The sequence below is a fragment of the Hibiscus syriacus genome, unplaced genomic scaffold (genome assembly GCF_006381635.1).
Source record: "Hibiscus syriacus cultivar Baekdansim isolate YM2019G1 unplaced genomic scaffold, ASM638163v2 tig00110602_pilon, whole genome shotgun sequence".
Classification (NCBI taxonomy): domain Eukaryota; kingdom Viridiplantae; phylum Streptophyta; class Magnoliopsida; order Malvales; family Malvaceae; genus Hibiscus; species Hibiscus syriacus.
Window position 1 is genome coordinate 32,211 of NW_024062798.1, and position 10,998 is coordinate 43,208.

Here is a 10,998-nt window from a genome sequence, read left to right on the forward strand (position 1 = left end):
CTTTACTTTTTTTTCATATACGCCCCTCTATTATTTATTTATAACCCATTAATTTGAATTTGTGCTCTTGTTGTCTAATGCAATTGCTGTTTCTTTTCCTTCCTATTCCTCTTATCTCTTGTTTTTAGATTCTTTTACACCCCCAACCAATACCCCTTTTTTTAATAAGAATCTTTCCGTGCCCGATATTTATTAAAGATTTAGATTAAGGGGCTGTTTGTTTGGCTCTGAATTGAACCATTCAGCGTTGAATGCTGAACTGTTCAACATTCAACGTGTTTGTTTCTCACCTCTGAATGATTCAGTGCTGACTGATTCAGCAAAACAGTGTTGAATGATTCAACATCAAAGTACATTCTGAATCATTCAGAGCTATTATCAAACAACATGTCACATTCAGAGCTAATTCATACAGAGCCTCTGAATCATTCAGCGCTTAATCATTCTGAAGTAAACAAACATCCCCTAAGTTTGAAATCGAGTCGAATCAGATCTCGTTTGAGAAATATTATTGTTATCATTCACGAATTCAACGAGGTCTGAGTGGTCTTGGCTCCTTTATTCATGGACGAAGTCGGGATGAAACTTTAAGAGGAGCAAACACAAATAGTAATGAAACGAGGGTCGTAATCTTATTACTAAATAATGAAAATATAAAATTGAAAAATTATGGTGTTGTGTTATAATTTGTTTATTTTAAAATGAAAAATGGGTGTGGGTTATGATAAGAGGGACTTAAAAGTAATTGAACCAGAAATTGAAGAGTCAAGTTTAATTTCTCTAATTTTAAAACTAGAGAAACCTAACAAGTAATTAAATTTAAAAAGATTAGGAGGAGTCGAGGCTTAATTTTTGCAATAATTATAACAAAGAAGGGAACGAGTAAATAAAAAATGACAAGTTTTCCTTGCAGTAATTTTGCAACTTTCCAATGTGTAAAGTTCCGTTGACTATTTGTATCTATTAATGGATTATACATACATAACCATGGTTTTCAAAATCGTATCGGTCAGTGAACCGGCCGTTTTATCTGTTCACTGGTTTAACCAGTCGAATTGATCAGATCGGTCATAAGAATTGGACGACATCATAATTATTTAAAAAATTAAATAAAAATACAAAAAATATTTAATAAAAAATAAAAAAATTAGGTTGAACCGGTTCACGGTCCGGTCCTATTCGAGCGGTTCAAAGCCGGTTCGAACGATTCTTTACGGTTCACTAGAACCGATTGAACCGGGATAGAATGGACCGGACAAGACAACGGTTTCCGGTTGAACCGATTGAATCGACCGATCCGGTTCGATTTTCAAAACAGTATACATAACCCCACAAAATAGAATCGAGTGGTATGGTAAAAATAGAATAGTAAATTAGTTTCTTATATTTTATGTTTATTTTATATTTTATATTCAATATTTATGATTACTTCTTTTGATAATACTAATTTTAAAATTTAAATATAAATTTTTAATAAAAATTGAATGTTTTATCATTACATATGATATTTATTGACTTCTCGTAATATATTTCAAGAATAATATTTTTTAATGTAGAGTAAGTATAAAGCAGTATATATTTAAAGATAACTCTTAATCTTTTGACATTTTACGCTTGCACCCCTAATATCTATACTGCTCGAACCCCAGGTCCTCAACGAATAACAACAATTCCTTTACCACGAGTACTAAAAAATAATTAAATAGCTCGAATGTGTACTAATATTTTGTTTTTCAATCCTTCTATCTTCTAATCAAATTTTAAGAAGAGTTAAAGATTAGTTAATATTAAGTTGGGATGTATTTAAGGTTCATTTTCATTGCTTAAGAAAAGTGTCGTTGAATTATTCAATGTTATATTTTTAATTATAATTTCTTGCTTTCAAGTGTATTTATAAAATATATAAATACACTTAATTTTTTAATATTAAATATTAAAATATAAGAGATGGAATGAAAGGGATCCAACATACGTTCTATACATTTGCAAAACAACAAACCAACCGATAAAGTTTCCCTACTAACCATATTATTAAATTCCACAATCTATGTATATATTTCACTTTCATGTATGATAATGATAGTAATCTATTTTGATAGGGATGTTTTTATTTATGTTTTTCTTCTTTTATGAGTTTTTAAATTGTTTTTATTTTATGGTTAGATCAAAAATAAAAAATAAATCTAATTAGGCTCGCTTGGCGTAGCTTTTTAAAAGTACTTTTAGGTAAAAAATCCATTTTGACTGTAAAATCAATGTCAAACATGTAAAAAAATTACGATGAAAACGGTATTTAAATTACTAATATATTTTTTAAAATTTATTTTGCCAAAACAAGTATTTAAATTATTATTTCATAATAATTTTATGTCCACATGTTAAAAAGTATTGATAATAATTTTTTCTTAATAAAATATTTAATATATAAAAAATATTATTAATGAGTTATCTTAAAGTATTTTTTATATATAAAAATATTATTAATGAGTTATCTTAAAATATTTTTTATATTTTTATTATATTTTAAGTTGATATATTTTATATATCATAGTATTAATAAGTGTAATTGCCCATCCAGCTCAGTTGGTAGAGCACAAGACTCTTATCCTTGTAGTCGTGGGATCGAGTCCTATGGTGGGTAATTCATAATTGGAGGTCTTCCACGGAAGTTACTCTCAACTTGGCGTTGGGGCAACCTATTACACTACCTCCCCCTTACCCCATTACATATGAGAATAGGGTCAACTAATAGTATTAATAAGTGTAAATAAAATTTAAATGTTATATTTTTAGTTCATAACATAATGTCTTTAATGGACATGTAACACCTATAGCCCGTACATATCTCCAAATACGAATTAAAAATGTCATATCAATTTAATAGACGTTTGTTGAATATAAATACTTAAAATTTTATTCCTTTTTAATTATTTTCTGTTTCAACTTTAAACTTTTACCTTGTAGCTATGAAACACACGGCCAAGAGAGCTTGAAGATGAGAAAATCTTGATTTGTCTACACTTAATTATCATAAAACACATGGCTTAATGATATAAATGAATTTAAAATTCATTTAATTCTAGTTTACAATTTTACTATTAATGAATTATGATAATTACCAAATGTTATTGCATTATCTTTCAATAAAATATTCCTTAGTCAAAGATGAACTAAGTTGACTTTGACTGTTTTACTTTAGCCATGCAATTTTTGAAAATTGCATTATAGTCACTAAATTTCTCACTGTTCGGTCAAATCTGAAAAATTACATTGATCTATGCTAAATTTATCTGATCTAAAATATAGAAATAATATTTCCAACTATTTATAACATCCTTCAAATTTTCGTGAAATTATGGTTCGATCCGATTATCCGATTTCCATACCAAACTTTATCACTTTATAACTTTTAACACAAATATTGTACGGAAAATCTAATTACCACGAAAATCCTTGTTTTAGGCCAAAATGTTCATTTACATACTAAAATATATAACTTTTCTAAAATTATATTTTTGTCCCTAAACTTTTATAAAGTTTATACTTTAGCTATTAAACTTTCAAAACTTATATTTTAGTCACTAACAAAAAATTTGGGGTATTACATGACATTTTATCTTTTCAAAATCACTTTTTAACAATAATCCCAAACACTTAAATTTTAAACTGCACTTTTGTACAACACTTTTAAAAGTTCGTTTCTATTGCACTTTTAAAAGTTAATTTTCAAAAGCTGTGTCAAACTGACCCTTAGTTTGATCTCCGGTCTCAATTTTTAGGATAAATTACGTGTTATTTATCTAAACTATCAGTGTTGGTCCATTTGGTACATAAACTTTCAATTTTTTCAAAATCATATATAGAATTTAATTTTTGTTTCATTTTAATACCCTTGTTCAAAATCTAACGTTAAGTTTTGAAAAAAATTGAAATTTTAGGTACTAAAATGGACAAAAATTGATATTTTAGGCACTAAACGCGTTAAATTTTTAATAGAGGGTACTAGAATGAAACAAAAACTAAATATTGAATATAATTTTGAAAAAATTGAAAGTATAAGTAATAAAACGGACAAAAACTGATAGTTTATGTACTAAATACGTAGTTTACCCATCTTTTTAACTATGATTTTATTTTATATAAAAAAGATCTTAATTTATTTGGCTAATTGACGGTTATGCTTGTAAATATTCGTTGTAATTCTAGATAATTTTGATTTTTAATTAAATTAACGAATTTCTAAAAAAAGAAGAAGAATAAGAAGAAAGAAAGATGTTACAACTTACATGATCTAGAATTGAATCGTTGAAAGCAATATTTTCAACATAAATATATGAATTGATTGTTAGATTGCATTTTTCCAATCAATATTGAACAATAATATTCAATTAGTTAAAAAAAGGTCTTAGGGGTTGTTTGATTAAATCAGAATGATTAAGCGCTGAATGATTCGATGGCCTGAATGATTCAAAGGCTCTGTATGAATTAGCTCTGAATGTGACATGCTGTTTGATAATGGTTCTGAATCATTCAGAATGTACTTTAATGCTGAATCATTCAACGCAGTCTTCATTCAGAGGTGAGAATCAAACACGCTGAATGCTGAACGGTTCAACATTCAGCGCTGAATGGTTCCGTTCAACAGTAAACAAACATCCCCTTAGTCTCTTAATCCTGTTGAATGCAAAAAACCTTGTTTAAATTATTTTATGAATTAAGAAATAAAGATGTTAATTATCTATAGCCTTTCATTCTTAAAAAAAATAATTAAATTAATTGGTTTGATTAAGAGATTCATAACTCAACCAACCTTGTCAAATTCAATCAACAAGGTTATAATCGACTGCTCTTCATCCTTGTAGGTTATCATTTATCAAATGTCAACTTGATCAAATTGAACTGGATTATTTATAGATTATTTTTCATAATATAATTAATTAATTATTTTATTTAAAATTGATAAAAAAAGAGAGAAAATAACCTCAGTGACCAAAAATGCCTTATAATATACGATTTTAACAAACTTTTTTTTGGATTTGCCAAAATGACCAACTAAATCGCAATGCGATCGATAATTCGTAACGCGATCTCCGGTATCGCAAATCAGTTTCCAGATTCGCAACGCGAACTTCGACTATCGCATTGCGATTTACATATTCGCATTGCGATAGTCCAAGTTCGCGTTGCGATTTATTACAAGTTCGTTGCAATAGTCGAAGTTCGCGTTGCGATTTATTCCAAATTCATTGCGATTTATTCCAAATTCGTTGTGATAGTCCAAGTTCATTGCGATTTATTTAGTTTTAAAATTAAATTAAAAGATATACTCTTACTAAGTTTTATTTATTTATAACTCCGTAAACATAGCTGCTCAACCCAGGAATTTCTAAAGAAAAAACAATTTCTTCGCTAACATCGTTTGATGAGTCCATATACCTAAATTTTAATAAGAACAAACTAAAATTAAGGTAAATTACGTTATCAGTTTTAGTACTTAAATTTTTAATTTTTTAAAAATTATACATAACATTTAGTTTTCATTCATTTTAGTACCATCCATTAAAAACTTAACGCGTTTAGTACCTAAACTATCATTTTTGGTCCGTTTTAGTACCTAAACTTTTAGTTTTTTTCAAAACTTAACGTTAAATCTTGAACGGGTACTAAAATGGAACAAAAACTGGAATTTTTAAATGCGAGGTACTAAAATAAAACAAAAACTAAACTTTAGGTATGATTTTGAAATAATTGAAAGTTTAGGTGCTAAAACGAACCAAACTGATAGTTTAGGTACTAAATACGTAGTTTACCCTTAAAAATATTTAATATCAACCGATACCAATACCATATCAATTATTTTTTTGAATAGTCTAGGCGATTACAAGGTACGTAGTATCTGTTCGGAATTTTTCTTAATCAATAACACCACATACACGTAATTGCTCAAACCCAAGATCTTAAGAGAACAATAATTGAACGGGTACTAAAATGGAAAGAAAACTAGAATTTTTAAATGCGAGGTACTAAAATAAAATAAAAGCTAAACTTTAGGTATGATTTTGAAAAAATTGAAAGTTTAGGTGCTAAAACGAACCAAACTGATAGTTTAGATACTAAATACGTAATTTATCCTTAAAAATATTTAATATTAACCGATACCAATACCATATCAATTATTTTTTTGAATAGTCTAAGCGATTACAAGGTACGTAGTATCTGTTCAGAATTTTTCTTAATCAATAACACTACATACACATTCTAACAACGTAATTGCTCAAACCCAAGATCTTAAGAGAGAACAATAATTACTTTAGCCACCGAAACAATTATCAAATATAGTTTCGATATGGTCATACCCACATACATAAATGCGAGTATTTATATTTTAGGTAAATAACATAATCGAATGATAACAATAATTGCTCATCTATTTTGGAAGTGACAATAAATTCATGCACCCACCCCCACAAACCATTCTCCTTCTTCTTCAAACCCTCCATATTTGATTTCTCCATTTCTTTTTCTCCAAAGCCGTTCCATGCTTGGATTGTTCTCGTACCATTTTCTGCTTGGATTGTTGTTATCATCGATATATATACCGTACTTTCTGCAGCAGAGCTCTGTCTGGTTTTGTTTAGATGAGGATTGAAGAGTGATCTTCTTGTTGTTAATGGCAGCTTGTGATTTGGTAGGTGAGAATGGAAGAGGAAGAAGGGACAATATCAACAGCAGCAGCAACGAAGAAAACCCAGTGAGAATCGGCGCCATGAGGAAGAGAATGGCTTCTGAGATTGCCGATTACCAGAGGTTTCCTCGCCGGAGCCATCTTGGTTCTTCCGATTGCAACATGGCGTGCTCTTTCATGGCGGCTAGTAATAACCCTAATCCACTCTTCAACTACTGCACTAATATGGATAATAATAGTGCCCTTATCAGTTCTACTACGAATTTCTCGGCCTTGACGTCAGCCGGGCCACCTGCTCTTTTTTCTACAACGGCCTCTAATTTTTCTGCTGTCGTCGACACGGTCTCTTCCGCTGGTCCTCAGCCTCCCGCCGTGTGTGGGTTCTCGGGTTTGCCTTTGTTTCCGCCGACAGACAGAAGTCGAAACGGAAACGCCAACGTTTCCTCCGCCGCGGTAACCGTCACGTCGGCGAATAATACCGTCCCTGTTTCTTTAACTCCGATCTCGAATTCTATGGATGATAATTCGGCGACGGCGTGGATAGACGGCGTTATACGGGACCTTATCCACACCTCGGCTAATGTTTCCATTCCTCAGCTTATTCACAACGTGCGGGAGATTATTTACCCTTGCAACCCGAACCTGGCTGCTTTACTTGAATACAGGCTCCGTTCTCTAATGGATCCACTTGAACGGGGAAGAAAGGAGGCGCCGTCATTGCATCTGCCGGAGGTGACGTTGCCGAGGCACCATGGTCAACAACAAGGGTCCTCTGGGTTGACGCTTAACTTGGACTCCGCCATAGATTCCGGTGACATGAATCAATACTTCAGTTGGGGAATAACACCACTTCCGATCTCTTCTAACAATCAGATTAGCAGTAGCCCTTCGGCAACGACTACACCGCCGGTTCCATCTTTAAACCAGCATCACCTCGCCGAGAAGCAGCCGTTTGTACAAGAAAACGCTTCCCCGGTCGAGAAGACAACGACTTCGACAGAGACACCAGTTTCCACCGTTCAAGCAGTCCAAGCATGCGGCGGTAGAGACCGGAATGCGGAGCTCCGGCAACAGAAGAGGGACGAAGAAGGGTTGCACCTCTTGAAATTGCTACTCCAATGCGCCGAGGCGGTTTCGGCTAATAACTTCGAGAATGCAAATAGGATGCTGTTAGAGCTCTCGCAATTGTCGACGCCGTTCGGAACGTCGGCTCAGCGCGTGGCGGCGTATTTCTCGGAGGCCATCTCGGCGAGGCTCGTCAGTTCGTGCCTGGGAATATGCGGCGGACTTCCGTCGATTCCGGCGAGCCATACTCAAAAACTGGTGTCGGCTTTTCAGGTGTTCAATGGGATAAGTCCTTTCGTTAAGTTCTCGCATTTCACAGCAAATCAAGCCATACAAGAAGCGTTCGAGAGGGAGGAGAGAGTGCACATTATAGATCTTGACATAATGCAAGGCTTGCAATGGCCTGGACTGTTTCACATTCTCGCTTCTAGGAACGGCGGACCACCGCACGTCCGCCTCACGGGGCTCGGAACCTCCTTAGAGGCCCTGGAAGCTACCGGCAAACGTTTATCCGATTTTGCAGACAAACTGGGGATTCCTTTCAAATTTTGCCCGGTGGCTGCATCGAACTCGACAGGCTCAACGTCGGCAAGACGGAGGCGGTCGCGGTTCACTGGTTGCAGCACTCGCTTTACGACATCACCGGTTCCGATACCAACGTATTATGGCTGCTTCAGAGGTGATCAACATTTTACGATCTACATTCAAAATTTCGATTTGAACGTGATTAATGCATATTCATTGTTGATTATACACATACATTAAGGCAGCATGATCATGCATACACACACTATTATAGTCTTATGTTAATCACAGCTGCCTGGGATGGACCGAAAGGGGACGGTTGGAGCTAGTTGCCCCTTAAAAATTTAAAATTATATTATATTTTAGATTTTTTTTATGTATTTTTAATTAAAAATTTATTTTTTATCTTTAAAATTTTATAAGTTCAATTTCGTCTCACCATAAAATTTTGTATCTGTCTATGTGTCAGCTGCGATCACACACATAAATAGAAGCTATTTTGTTTGCATGTATTCAATGTCTGAAGCATATAACTGGCCTGTCCTCGTGACCAAATATCTGTGGTTTTAAGGGCTGTTTTGTATACAACTTAGCATAAGTTACAAGCTTCTAGTCTCATTGGACTCCTATTATTAATGAACTAATTTATTTATGATATTAAATAGACTTTATTGGAAAATTAATTTTTAGTTTAGTTATAGCATAATATCTTAAAATTAATTGTTGGAGTTTGTAATTCAAATTTTGATTTAAAAATTTTAGTCACCCAGTTAAGAAATAAAATTGGAGAAAAACGACAAAATCAACGAGATAATGCGTTGATTTTTTTTTTCACGAGATAGTGCCCTCGCCAGATTAATTGCTCAGATAGGGTGATCTCTACAGTCCCACGTCTCTGGGGGTAGGTCGCCATGCACGCCCAGCGACCTACCAGGTCGCCATGCACGCCCAGCGACCTACCAGGTCGCCATGCACGCCCCAACACGCTGGGCATCCGAGACCATCCGACCGAGGCCATCCGACCGAGCTATGCGAGGGCATCCGAGGGCAACCGAGCGAGCTATGCGAGGGAATCCGAGGGCAACCGAGCGAGGGTAGGTCGCCCGGAGTGCATGGCGACCTACCCTCGCTCGGTTGCTCGGATTCCCTCGCATAGCTCGCTCGGTTGCCCTCGGATGCCCTCGCATAGCTCGTTCGGATGGCCTCGGATGCTCTCGGATGGCCTCGGATGCTTTCAGATGGCCTTGGTCGAATGGCCTCGGATGCCCAGCGTGTTGGGACATGCATGGCGACCTTTGGGGGCTGCATGGATTGCATGGCGACCTACCTAGGTCGCTGGGCGTGCATGGCGACCTATATGGGGACTGTAGAGATCACCCCATCTGAGCAATTAATCTGGCGAGGGCACTATCTCGTGAAAAAAAAAATTTCAACGCATTATCTCGTTGATTTTGCCGGAGAAAAACATTAGAATTATTTATATATTAAAGAAGATTTTAAAACTTTTTACTCAGAGGCTAGAGTTATTTATAAAAGGTTGAAGATAAAGTCTTGGAGAACATTGTAATTTTGATATCTACATTGAATTTCTTTCTTATGCTCATATTTTTTTAAGTTTTCCACGTAAATTTGCGTTTATCATTATGATTGTGTGATGTTTGTTCACCATTATTTATTACATAATGTTCCCAGAAATGAACATTGTTTATTTTTCTCTATGCCCCCTCCTAACACGTGCTGTTGTGTTGATGATGGATATAACGTCGTGTGTTTGGGATTCAGATTGGCACCAAAAGTAGTGACGGTAGTAGAACAAGACTTGAGCCACGGCGGTTCATTTCTGGGAAGGTTTGTGGAAGCCATACACTACTACTCCGCCCTGTTCGATTCACTCGGAGCCAGCTACGGCGAGGAGAGCGAGGAGCGGCACGTGGTGGAGCAGCAGCTACTCTCAAAAGAGATACGGAATGTGCTCGCACTCGGAGGCCATTCCAGGACCAGCGAGGAGGTCAAGTTCCACAACTGGAGGGAGAAGCTGCAGCAGTCGGGGTTCAAGCCCATCTCCCTCGCCGGTAACGCCGCCACACAGGCCACGTTGCTCTTGGGAATGTTCCCATCCGACGGTTACACCCTGGTTGAAGACAACGGTGCGCTCAAGCTCGGCTGGAAAGACCTTTGCTTGCTTACCGCTTCTGCTTGGAGACCCTTACATGCCACCGCAACCGCCACCGCCGCGACTCTACACCGCTAGCTTGTTTTCTCCCTTTTTTTTTCTCTATGTTTCTTCTTAATTTGCTCTGCCCATATATTTGTATGTCTTCGACTTCTTGAGGAAACGGTGCTTATGCTTCAAGGGATCCCACTCTGTTGTGCCCATTTCCCATTTACGTTCACATTTTGTATTATTATTGTGAGATTACCATATGGTTTTTCTCTTTTGCTAAATGAACCAGAGAGGTCACTGTTTGTCCAGTTTAGTACTATTTGCATTTATTACTGCTTTCAAGCTATTGGTGAACGGTAACACAGGAGGCTTCCCTTCACCATTCCAATTTTATTTCATCTACTAAAATTTTTCTAGAGGATTTTTAATATAGATTTATCTCATTTTAAATTCAACATACAACGATGAAGCATCTATTTTGACATTTCTTCTTCGAATATTGACCGGAGGCAGGGATGGACAGAGAGATGCTAGCGGTGCAATCACACCCTTAAAAGTT

At 35.4% G+C, this 10,998-nt stretch overlaps 1 pseudogene; it reads left to right on the forward strand.

Moving 5' to 3' along the window:
* The first annotated feature begins 6,490 nt into the window (after window positions 1-6,490).
* On the forward strand, window positions 6,491-10,695 carry LOC120135012 (annotated as a pseudogene).
* The last annotated feature ends 303 nt before the right edge of the window (window positions 10,696-10,998 follow it).